The sequence below is a fragment of the Nerophis ophidion genome, linkage group LG04 (assembly GCF_033978795.1).
Source record: "Nerophis ophidion isolate RoL-2023_Sa linkage group LG04, RoL_Noph_v1.0, whole genome shotgun sequence".
Classification (NCBI taxonomy): Eukaryota; Metazoa; Chordata; class Actinopteri; order Syngnathiformes; family Syngnathidae; genus Nerophis; species Nerophis ophidion.
Genome location: NC_084614.1, coordinates 63,967,335 through 63,980,232, shown reverse-complemented (window position 1 = coordinate 63,980,232; position 12,898 = coordinate 63,967,335). Strand labels below are relative to the sequence as shown.

Sequence of the window (12,898 nt, the reverse complement as noted above, 5' to 3'; positions counted from 1 at the left end):
GTAGTTACAGAATCATACATTGGTCATAATTTAAGTACTCATGTGTCCAGGGATATATTTCCTGAGTTCAAAAACATAGTTTATGATGTTGGGATAGAGGCAGTATAGTACCAAAAATGATTCATTAGTATCGCGGTACTATACTGATACCGGTATATATATATATATATATATATATATATATATATTTAGGGGTGAGTTTTTCCTTGCCCTTACATGGGCTCTGTATCGAGGATGTCATTGTGGTTTGTGTAGCCCTTTGAGGTTTTTTTTTTTTTTTTGATTGATTGATACTTTTATTAGTAGATTGCACAGTACAGTACATATTGCGTACATTTGACCACTAAATGGTAACACCCGAATATGTTTTTCAACTTGTTTAAGTCAGGGTCCACGTTAATCAATTCATGGTACAAATATATACTATCAGCATAATACAGTCATCACACAGGTTAATCATCATAGTATATACATTGAATTATTTACATTATTTACAATCCGGGGGGTGGGATGAGGAGCTTTGGTTGATATCAGTACTTCAGTCATCAACAATTGCATCAACAGAGAAATGGACTTTGCAACAGTGTAGGTCTTAGTAGGATATGTACAGCCAGCAGCCATAGTGAGTTCAGATAGCATAAGAGCAAGTAAATACATTAGAAATACATTTGATTATTTACATTAGGTTATTTATAAACCGGGGAGATGGGATGTGAATGGAGGAGGGTATTAGTAAAGGGTTGAAGTTGCCTGGAGGTATTGTTTTAGAGCGGTTTTGAAGGAATATAGAGATGCACTTACTTTTACACCTGTTGGGAGTGCATTCCACATTGATGTGGCATAGAAAGAGAATGAGTTAAGACCTTTGTTAGATCGGAATCTGGGTTTAACGTGATTTGTGGAGCTCCCCCTGGTGTTGTGGTTATGGCGGTCATTTACGTTAAGGAAGTAGTTTGACATGTACTTCGGTATCAGGGAGGTGTAGCGGATTTTATAGACTAAGCTCAGTGCAAGTTGTTTTACTCTGTCCTCCACCCTGAGCCAGCCCACTTTGGAAAAGTGGGTTGGAGTGAGGTGTGATCTGGGGTGGAGGTCTAAAAGTAAACGGACTAGCTTATTCTGGGATGTTTTGAGTCTAGATTTGAGGGCTTTGGAGGTGCTGGGGTACCAGGAGGTGCAAGCGTAATCGAAAAAGGGTTGAATGAGAGTTCCCGCTAGAATCTTCAAGGTGCTTTTGTTGACCAGAGAGGAGATTCTGTAGAGGAATCTTGTTCTTTGGTTGACCTTTTTGATTACCTTGGTTGCCATTTTATCACAGGAAAGATTAGCCTCTAGAATGGAACCTAGGTAGGTGATCTAATCTTTTTTGGTGATAACAATGTCACCCACTTTTATAGTGAAGTCACTGACTTTCTTAAGGTTGATATGGGACCCAAATAGGATGGAGACACTTGTGATTTAAGGCTATACAAATAAACATTGATTGATTGATTGATTGATACATATAAATATATATTCAGAGCACGATGATGTCACGTTACCGATGGAAAAATGCATTTAAAAAAAATATGATTTGCCTGAGCGGCTAGGAGACACTGAGAGTACATGAATGCAGTACTGCTGGTTGTCTCCACAAGCTGGATAGTGTGCACCACGGTGCACTGAGATTCATCACCAACTGCGCTCCCCTTACTCACCATCGTGTGTTATACTCAATAGTTAACTGGACATCTTTATGTGCTCGACGCCTCAATCATTGGTATGTATAGCTCGGTTGGTAGAGTGGCCGTGCCAGCAACTTGAGGGTTCCTGGTTCGATTCCCGCTTCTGCCATCGTAGTCGCTGCCGTTATGTCCTTGGGCAAGACACTATACCCACTTGCTCCCAGTGCCACCCACACTGGTTTAATTGTATCTTAGATATTTGGGTTTCACTATGTAAAAGCGCTTTGAGTCAATAGAGAAAAGTGCTATATAAATATAATTCACTTCACTTCACGAAACCATTCTGGGTATTGCTCCATCACATTTATCTTGTCTTTTAACAAAGAAACAAGGAAGTTACAATATTCGTTCAATCAATGTTCTGCAATTTGTCGTCCCTAAAGTAAGAACTGAACTGGGTAAGAAAGCATTTAGATTTTCAGCACCGAAGGCTTCGGACTAGCCTACAATCAAATCTTCAACTTCAAAACTTTCAAGATTCAAGATTCAAGATTGTTTATTGTCATATGCACAGTTCAACAGACAGTTTGCCGTACAATGACAATCTTACTTTGCTAGTCCACCCTTCAACAAGTCACACGGTACTTAGCTAAAAATTAAAAATAAAGATAAAAATGTATATACAAGGCACAGTAAGTAACATAACATTATTGCATATTCTGATTGACGGTCATCAGTATAAATATGGAGGTGACCGTGGGTCACAGCAGCAGTTAAAGTGTCTTTAGTGATCAAAGGTGAAAAGCGTCTACAGTGATGGTTCACAGTTCGGGGGTGGTCAAGGTACCTGTCTTTTGTTCAAAAAGACAAAGTAAAAATTGGGGGGGGGGGCTAACATTCACAAACCTGATGGCCTGTGGGTAGAAACTGTCAGTCTCGTAGTCCTGGATTTGAGGCTCCTGTATTGTCTGCCTGATGGTAGGAGACTGAAGAGACTGTGCTGGGTCCTTTATGATGTTGTGTGCTCTCCTGGTGGCCCTGGTAGAGTACATGTCCTGTAGTGAGGGGCAGGCTGCTCCTGAAATGTACTGAGCAGTTTTAATCACTCGCTGGAGTGCCTTCCTGTCCTTAGCAGTGCAGTTTCCATACCAGACCAAGATTTAGCTGGTAAGGACACTCTCAACCGTACTTCTATAGAAGTGGCTGAGAATTTTGGGTGGCATACCAAATGTTCTCAGCCTTCTTAGGAAGTACAGTCGCTGCTGGGCTTTCTTTATTGTTTGTTGGGTGTTGTGATCCCAGGTGAGGTCCTCGCTGATGTGGGTCCCGAGGAATTAAAAGGTTTTCACCCTGTCCACCTTTGTCCCCCTTATGTACAAAGGTGTGTACTGTGCACTCCTTCTCCTTCTTCAATAATTATGTCCTTGGTCTTGTCTGTGTTCAAAGAGAGATTATTATCCTGACACCAGGCCACCAGTTCTGCTACACTCCTTCTGTACGTTGCCTCAGCTTCCCCGGTGATCAGTCCGACAACCCTAGTATCTTCTGCAAACTTGATGATACTGGTGTTGTTTTGGGAGGCCACACTGTCGTGTGTGAAGAGGGTGTACAGTAGGGGGCTCAGCACGCAGCCTTGGGGGGTCCCTATGCTTAGAACCTTTGTGACTGATGTCTGGTTGCCGATTCTGACTGACTGGGACCGGTTTGTGACACGATTATCCTCTCAAAGCACTTCATCACTATTGGGGTGAGTGCAACAGGGCGATAGTCATTCAGACAGGTCACAGTGTTTTTCTTTGGTAGGGGCACGATGGTGGTGGTCTTGAAGCAGGTGGGCACAACAGCTTGTGCTAGTAACAAGTTGTATATGTCAGCAAGTACGTCAGCCAGCTCTGATGAACACACCCTGCGGGCCTGGCAAGGGATGTTGTCTGGGCCGGCTGCCTTCCGTGGGTTTGTTTCCTCAGAACTGTACATACCTCTGCTGTTGTTACAGTGAGTGGTAGGTCCTGTGTGCGCTCCATGGGCAGAACCCCTCTCTGTTGGTTGGTGTTGAGGACCTCGAAGCGGGCGTAGAACTCATTCCGCTCATCTGGCAGTGATCGTTGGCTGTTTGTGACCCCCCTGCTCCCCCACTTATAGTCTGTGATGTGTTGCAGGCCTTGCCACATGCGCCGGGAATCGGTGGTGGAGTAGAATCCCTCCAGCTTTTGTCTGTATTGTCCCTTGGCCTCGCTGATGGATTTACACAGGTCATATCTGGCCTTCCTGTAGTCCTCAGCGTTGCCTGAGACAAATGCAGTGGAGCGGGCATGTAGCTTGGACCGAACAGCACAGTTAATCCAGGGTTTTCGGTTTGGGTATATCTTGTATTGTTTTGTGGGAGCAATTTTTTCCACACGTGCTGATGTAGCCAGTTAAACTGAAAGCATATTCTTCTATGTCCACAGTACCGTCATCCCTCTGAGCAGCAGTTTTGAACATGTCCCAGTCTGTACTCCCGAAGCAGTCCTGAAACATTAGTTCAGTGTCTTCATTCCAGACTCGTACAGTTTTTCTCACTGGGGGGGCTTGCTTGAGGCGCTGTCTGTACGCTGGATATAGAAAAGCTGAGATGTGATCAGATAGTCCAAAGTGTGGTCAGGGTACAGCCTTGTAGGCTCCCCTTACGTTGCAGTATACTTGGTCCAGAGAGTTTTTTTCCCTCGTAGGAAAGTTCCCATATTGATGGTATTTCGGGAGGACACTCTTTAGGTTGCGGTGGTTAAAATCCCCAGCTACCGTGAACGCAGCATCGGGGTGAGCGGTCTCTTGTTTACTGATGACATCATGCAGCAGCTTCAGCGTTGTTGTGGAATCCGACCGTGGCGGGATGTACACAGACAGTATAAACACTGCACTGAACTCCCTTGGAAGGTAAAAAGGTCTGCATTTCACCATCAAAAACTCAATGTTGTCCGAGCAGTGTCTTTCAACCACTTGTACGTCCGTGCACCAGCGGTTACTCATGTAAACACAGACGCCGCCGCCTCTCGCCTTTCTTGAAGCCTTTGTCCGGTCTCCACGGTAGACTGAGTGCATTGCTAGCTGGATAGCAGAGTCTGGGATGCTGTCCGAAAGCCAGGTTTCCCTGAAAATAGGAGCACATCATTCTCTTATTTCACGCTGGGATGTAATCCTGGTTCTCAGCTCATCCAGCTTGTTGTCGAGCGAGCGCACGTTAGCTAGCAGCAGGCTAGGTAGTGGTGGTAGTGTAGCTCTAGCCTTTAGCCTAGCATGTAGCCCCGCTCGCTTGCCTCGCCGTCTTGTTGTTGTTGTTTTGTGGTTAGCTGGCTCTCGTCGTAGAAGAAAGTTGAAGTCCGTCAGACTATAAGTGAGCTCATGGTGAGCTTTTCCGATGTCCAGAAGTGCATCTCTGTTATATCTGACTGTTGCGTGCAAAAACTTTGCATTTAGGATGCAAATTAGTACTAAAATAAATAAAAAAATGTAAATGTTGTCGGGAGGGCGACGCAAAGACGTCAGCCACAGGGGGCGCCATCTTGTTACATTAAATAAGTTTAAAGCTTCCGTGAAAGGATTGCAGTCTACCTTCTCTGTATGCACATGTTCTATGTGAACAAGTTTTAATGTTGTAAATTTGATGTTTTGTGTGTTTTTTACTGTTTTTTAAAGTAACCTTGCTGCTGCCCTCTTGGCCAGGTCTCCCTTGGAAAAGAGATATTTGATCTCAATGGGATTTTACCTGGTTGAATAAAGGCAAAAAAAAAATAAATAAAGAGTAACAAGCGGTAGAAAATATGACAGATTTAAAAAAAATAATAGTTAAAAAAATAAATAATAATCTTTTTTCTTTTCTTTTCAGGATTTAGGGACCCCTGGCCTACACTAGCCGCACACGCTTTAAAAAATACTTTGGGAAATATTTTGAGGCATTTTCTCTTCAAAAACAGTTTTGACTTAAAGAAGACCTATTAATTTGATCTATATTTAACACACTTCCTTGCGGTCCATATCATGTGTTGGATATTCTTTGGCGTAAAATTTTAGAACCCACTTTTTAAGTCTGCATATGGTGTGTGTGTGTGTGTGTGTGTGTGTGTGTGTGCGTGCGTGCGTGCTCTCCTCGGGTCGCCACTTTGTCGTGGTGGAGAGCCTTGCGTGTTCCAATGAACCTGAGAGCGATGCCGTCTGGAGCTTAAGCTCCTGGTAGGTTCAACCATGGCGGTAAGGTCGAGGGTGAGGTTCCAGACGAAGAGCGGCCCAAAAAGTCCTCAACGGTGGAGTGGGCGGATGATGGCAGCGGAAAAAGCTCCACAACGGTCACAAAGGCGGAAGAAGGCTGCAGCAAAGATGGGTCCCCAATTGTCTTGGTCTCCATGCCATTGGACCCTGGCCCTCCCTTTGTCATGGACAATGTGGTGGCTGCCTGTGCACCAGCCTCCCCACTTTATAAGATTCCACGCACAGGCGTTCTCCTGAAGGAAGGACTCACCATTACCCAACCCCCCCCCCAGTGCCTCCACCAATCGTCCAGAAAGAAGAACTGCTATCATTGCCAGGGAGCTGAAACGGTTCAAGGTCGACATCGCCGCCCTGTCAGAGACCCGCCTGGCTGAGGAGGGGCAACTAAAGGAGGAGAAAGGGGGATATACCTTCTTCTGGAAGGGAAAAGCGGCTGATGAGCCCAGAAACCATGGGGTGGGTTTTTCCATCAAGAATCGGCTCATCTCCCAACTCTCCGAATCTCCAGTAGGCATCAATGAGCGTCTCATGACCCTACGACTAAGTCTCTCAAACGATCAGATGGCCACAGCTGTGAGTGCCTATGCACCAACCTTGGACTCACAAGTTGAAGATAAGGAGACCTTTTATGCAACCCTTGACCAGGTTTTATCAAACGTCCCAAAGGAAGACAAGATCCTCCTACTCGGGGACTTCAATGCCAGGGTCGGCAAGGACCGCAAGCTCTGGAAAGGCACCTTGGGCAAAGAGGGTGTTGGGAATGTAAACTCCAAAGGAATCCTCCTATTATCTAAATGTGCTGAACACGAGCTCGTGATCACAAACACCTTGTTCCGCCAGAGAAACCATTACAAAACCTCATGGATGCATCCCCGATCAAAGTGCTGGCATCTCATTGATTATGTGATAGTCAGGGCCAGAGATCGCATAGATGTCAACATCACCAGGGCCACGATCAGCGCGGATGAATCCTAGACTGACCACCGCCTCATCCGCTCCACCATGAACATCAAGCTGCGGTAGAAAAGGAGAACACAAAAGAAACATCTTCGCCCAAAATTCAACCTCGACAGCCTGGGAGACACAAACAGGGTGCAACTCTTTCAAGACACCCTACTTGAGAGGCTCCCTGAAGAATACCCAGAGGGTGTGGAGGAACACTGGAGGGCTCTCAAAACCACACTTCTTGAGACCAGCAGAGACACCTTTGGCTACAAGACCAGGAAACATCAAGACTGGTTCGACGACAACGATGTCGAAATACAACATCTAATTGACGCCAAAAGAAAAGCCTTCTGCACTTGGCAAAATGACATCAGCTGCATGGCCAAAAGGGAGGCCCACTCCAAGGCAAAGGCACTTGTCCAAAACAGAGTACAAGAGTTGAAGAACCAGTGGTGGTTGGAAAGGGCCCTGGAAATCCAGAGACTTGCAGACTCGGGAGACACCAGGGGTTTCTTTAACGCCACCAAGGCCGTGTATGGGCCCTGCTATCGAGGCCTAAACCCTCTCCGCTCCAAAGATGGACAAACCTTGCTGAAGGACAATGTTGGTATCAGTTCCAGATGGCAAGAACACTTCCAAGAACTCCTGAACCGAAAGACCACAGTCGAGCTCGAAACCATCAACCAGATCCCTCAGTGTCCCATCATGGAGCAGTTGGGTCACCCCCCAACCGAAAATGAGGTCCTGGATGCCGTGAGGAAACTGAGCAACAACAAGGCCTCTGGACCAGATGGGATTCCAGCAGAAATCCTCAAGCAAGGAGGACCAAAACTCCTGTGTCACATCCATAGCCTGCTGGGTAAAATCTGGGATGAATAGGAAATACCGGCTGAGCTCAGGGATGCCCTGGTTGTTACCATCTTTAAGAATGGAGACAAGGCCGACTGTGGCAACTACAGGGGTATCTCCCTCCTGTCGACAACGGGCAAAGTGCTGGCTCGTATATTGGCCAACCGGCCACTGCCTCTGTCAGAGAACACCCTACCAGAATCGCAGTGTGGCTTTCGTCCTGCCAAGGGGACCTCCGACATGATTTTTACAGTTCGTCAACTGCAGGAAAAATGTCGGGAGCAACATCTACCTTTGTACATGGCGTTCATTGACCTCACAAAGGCCTTTGACTCCATAAACAGAACTGCCCTCTGGTGTGTTCTCTCCAAGATTGGATGCCCAGACAAGTATCTAAAGATCTTGCGACTACTCCATGATGACATGACGGCAACCGTAGTCGGCAATGGTAGATTGGAGAAACTTCCTTTCAAAGTAGACACTGATGTTAAGCAGGGCTGCATCATTGCACCAACCCTGTTCGCCATCTTCATTTCCACCATCCTCCACCTCACAAGCCAGAACCTATCTGAGGGAGTCAAGCTCATATACAGGACTGAGGGAGGGCTATTTAACATCAACAGATTCAGGGCAAAAAGCAAGGTATCACATCCTCCATCATGGAACTCCAGTATGCGGATGACAATGCCCTAGTTGCACACTCCGAAGCGGACCTCCAGGACATCTTAAACGCCTTTGCCAGAGCCTACAGACTCCTGGGACTTGACATAAACATAAAAAAGACCCAAATCCTATACCAACCAGCTCCTGACACACTCCCACAACCCCCCACAATTCATGTGGGAGACAACATCCTGGATAATGTGGATCAATTCACCTACCTTGGCAGCCTTCTCTCTACAAGAGCTGTCATAGACGCAGAGATTCACCACCGCATCGGGTGTGCCAGTGCAGCCTTTGCCAGGCTGCGGAAGAGGGTTTTTGAAAACCGAGACATCGAGACAAAGACAAAGCTACTTGTCTATCAAGCAGTAGTTCTGCCCACACTGCTCTATGGAGCCGACAGTTGGACCACCTACAGCAGACATCTGAAGGCCCTGGAGCAGTACCACCAACGATGTCTCCGGAAGATCCTCAGGATCGGTTGGGAGGAGAGGCGTACAAACATCAGTGTTCTGAAAGAAGCCAACATCTCCACCATCACCACAACCATCATCCGACATCAACTGCGATGGACAGGCCATGTCATACGCATGCCTGACAACCGCCTTCCAAAGCAAATGCTGTATGGCCAGCTAAAGGAAGGAAAACGTACCCAAGGAGGGCAGAAGAAGAGGTACAAGGATAACATCAAAATCCACCTGAGAAAGTGTCACTTCAGCCTCAGCAACTGGGAGGAGGTAGCCCACCAGAGGAACATGTGGAGCAAGATGGTCCATGAAGGCACAACTCACCTAGAGAAGGACCTCCACCGTGCCGCAGAAACCAAGAGGCAACAGAGAAATGAGAGATCCACCACCAACACAGCTCCTCACACCACAACCACTACCCAGTCAACCACCCACGCATGTCCCCACTGCGATAAAGTCTGCGGATCCAGGATCGGCCTCTACAGCCACCTGAGGACCCACAGATGACCAGACCCACCGACAGGAGGACAATCTTACTCGTCTCGAGTGATCGCCGATGATGATGTGTGTGTGTGTGTGTGTGTGTGTGTGTGTGTGTGTGTGTGTGTGTGTGTGTGTGTGTGTGTGTGTCGTGCGTGTGTGTGTGTAGGCGTGCTCTTTAGATGCAAATGAACCCCTCTATGCCCCACCCTCTCCAAAAATATCAGATTTTATTAAATATATATTTTGAAAACAAACATTTTTCCCATATTTTCCAACATATAACAAAAAAAAACAGATAGATTCACCAGTGACAAAATTAGGTACACTTTGTGTGGTGCACAACGGCGCATAAAATAAAACAGCATTTAGCAGCATTGATCTCACTGCATATCGTACGTCTGTGTTGTGTGCAAGAGGTGGGAAAAATGATAAATTCTGATTCGATGGACAAACGTCCAATTAAATATTTACCCAGGCCTTGGGCACTAATGCACCCCCATACCATCACAGATGCTGGCTTTTGAACTTTGTGTCGATAACAGTCTGGATAGTTCGCTTCCCCTTTGGTCCGGGTGACACGATGTTGAATATTTCCAAAAACAATTTGAAATGTGGACTTGTCAGACCACAAAACACTTTTCCACTTTGCATCCATCCATCTTAGATGATCTCGGGCCCAGAGAAGCCAGCGGCGTTTCTGGATGTTGTTAATAAATGGCTTTCGCTTTGCATAGTAGAGCTTTAACTTGCACTTACAGATGTAGCGACGAACTATATTTAGTGACAGTGGTTTTCTGAAGTGTTCCTGAGCCCATGTGGTGATATCCTTTAGAGATTGATGTAGTTTTTTGATACAGTGCCGTCTGAGGGATCGAAGGTCACGATCATTCAATGTTAGTTTTAAGGCTATGCTGCTTACGTGGAGTGATTTTTCCAGATTCTTTGAACCTTTTGATGATATTATGGAGCGTATATGTTAAAATCCCTAAATTTCTTGCAATTGCACTTTGAGAAACGTTGTTCTTAAACTGTTTGACTATTGGCTCCCGCAGTTGTGGACACAGGGGTGTACCTCGCCCCATCCTTTCTTGTGAAAGACTGAGCATATTTTGGGAAGCTGTTTTTATACCCAATCATGGCACCCGCCTGTTCCCAATTAGCCTGCACACCTGTGGGATGTTCCAAATACAGTAAGTGTTTGATGAGCATTCCTCAACATTATCAGTATGTGTTTGAGCATTCCTCAACATTATCAGTATTTATTGCCACCTTTCCCAACTTCTTTGTCATGTGTTGCTGGCATCAAATTCTAAAGTTGACTATTATTTGCGAAAAAAAGATGTTTATCAGTTTGAAAATCAAATATGTTGTCTTTGCAACTGAATATGGGTTGAAAATGATTTGCAAATCATTGTATTCCGTTTATATTTACATCGAACACAGTTTCCCAACTCATATGGAATCGGGGTTTGTACTTATAAATCAGAGGAAAATACTTAAGTAAAGATGGACTGTGCAACTTCCGAACTAGTCGCGGCAGAGGATGCTATTACTATTTGCAATGCTATTCAGCGGTTCGGGACACAGGAGAAGAGAGAGATATGTAATTATAAATGAACAAACCTGTTAACTATTTTAACGACATGCTGGTTTTAATGTGTATGGTCATGTGTTAGTGATGTTTTGCAATAAAAGTTAAAAAGAGTGTCAGACTCTTTCTGCTGGACGCAACAACAAACAACAATGGGAAAAACGACATATTCAGTAATTATTTTTACAGCGCACTGAAATATAAAGTACAGAATACCCGTTTATATGAAAATGTTTAATCACTGTTGCTTTACTTTCGATATAATTTGGTATACAATTTGTATATACAAATTTGACAAACAATGTACTTATATTCTATATAGATGTATGTTATATATAATATAACTGTTATGAGTGCTAACCACTCATACACTGTGATGCCTCTGAGATAATATAAAGCATGTAAATGTATTAATGGCAGTAAAAGTGAAATACAAGTCAATCTCTCTTTTTTTTCCTGTTAATTGACTGTGTTCCAATGCACTGGACCTGGTGGAGGAAGTATGTGTCCTACAATTTCCAGGACCTATTTAGTCACTGTTTATATAAAGGCGACGCTGTGAAGAATTCAGCAATAGTTCACCTGCTCCAGCAGATCAGAACATGACTTGACCCACACAAGCACACTATAAAATGATTCCCGTGCGCGGCACTGCTGCTGCCCACTGCTCCCCTCACCTCCCAGGGCGTGATCGAGGGTGATGGGTCAAATGCAGAGAATAATTTTGCCACAGTTAGTATGTGTGTGACAATCATTGGTACTTTAACTTACCTTTAAAAAGGGAGAAATGGGTTAGCTTGCTAACTGAGCAGTAACACAATAACAGCAGGAAACTTAATTAAAAAAAACAGTAGAAGATTTGTTGCGCAGACGAATTCTTTAGATCACATGGTGATTATTATAATACTGGTGATGATGGGCAGCAGGTGGAGGACTTTGGTATCGAAAGAATGGTGTCCAGCTGGATTCTGATATGATGCAAGATGAATCGTTTTTGTTTTTCTGCATTATAAAATATGGCACATACAGCACTGTATACACTGCGTCTGCTATCACCATCTGTCTCTTCTGACAAGCAATAAAATTAACAATAACAACATAAAAGGCACAAAAAAGAGTCACACATGGGTTTTATTAAGCCAGCTGAGTCAGATTTTTAGAAACTGGACCTCCCATGTTATTCTTTTAGACCGTCGTATTGACTTTTGATGTAAAGTGCTTGAAAATCTCTGGTCTTTAAAAGTTAACAAGCACTGTAAAGAATTGGATCACGGCTTCTGTCTGTTTTTTTCCACCTGCCACAAAGTCCAACCTATGGTATGTGTATATATATCTATATGTATATCTATATCTATATATCTATATATATCTATATCTATATATCTATATATATCTATATATATCTATATATATATATCTATATATATCTATATCTATATATCTATATATATCTATATATATCTATATATATATATATATATATATATATATATATATATATATATATATGTATCCGGGAGGAGCTCAAAGTAAAGCCGCTGCTCCTCCACATTAAGAGGAGCCAGATGAAGTGGTTCGGGCATCTACGCCTCCCTAGGGAGGTGTTTAGGGCACGTCCTACCAGTAGAAGGCCACAGGTAAGACCCAGGACACGTTGGGAAGACTATGTCTCCCGACTGGCCTGGGAACACCTCGGCTTCCCTGCTTAGGCTGCTGCCCCCACGACCCGACCTCGGATAAGCGGAATAAGATGTATATATATATATATATATATATATATATATATATACACATATATAGTATACATATACATATATACATACATACATATATATACACACACATATGTAGGTGTGGGAAAAATCACAAGACTACTTCATCTCTACAGAACTGTTGCATGAGGGGTTCCCTCAATCATCAGGAGATTTTACCTTAAAAAAAAAAATCTCCTGATGATTGAGGGAACCCCGCATGAAACAGTTCTGTAGAGA

General features: G+C 44.2%; 1 protein-coding gene across 2 annotated transcripts in view; it reads right to left on the bottom strand.

The window, feature by feature from the left end:
• Positions 1 to 12,898, bottom strand: part of LOC133551739 (alpha-1A adrenergic receptor-like) — a 96,757-nt gene that overhangs the window by 57,033 nt on the left and 26,826 nt on the right. The gene's annotated exons all lie outside the window — the stretch shown is intronic.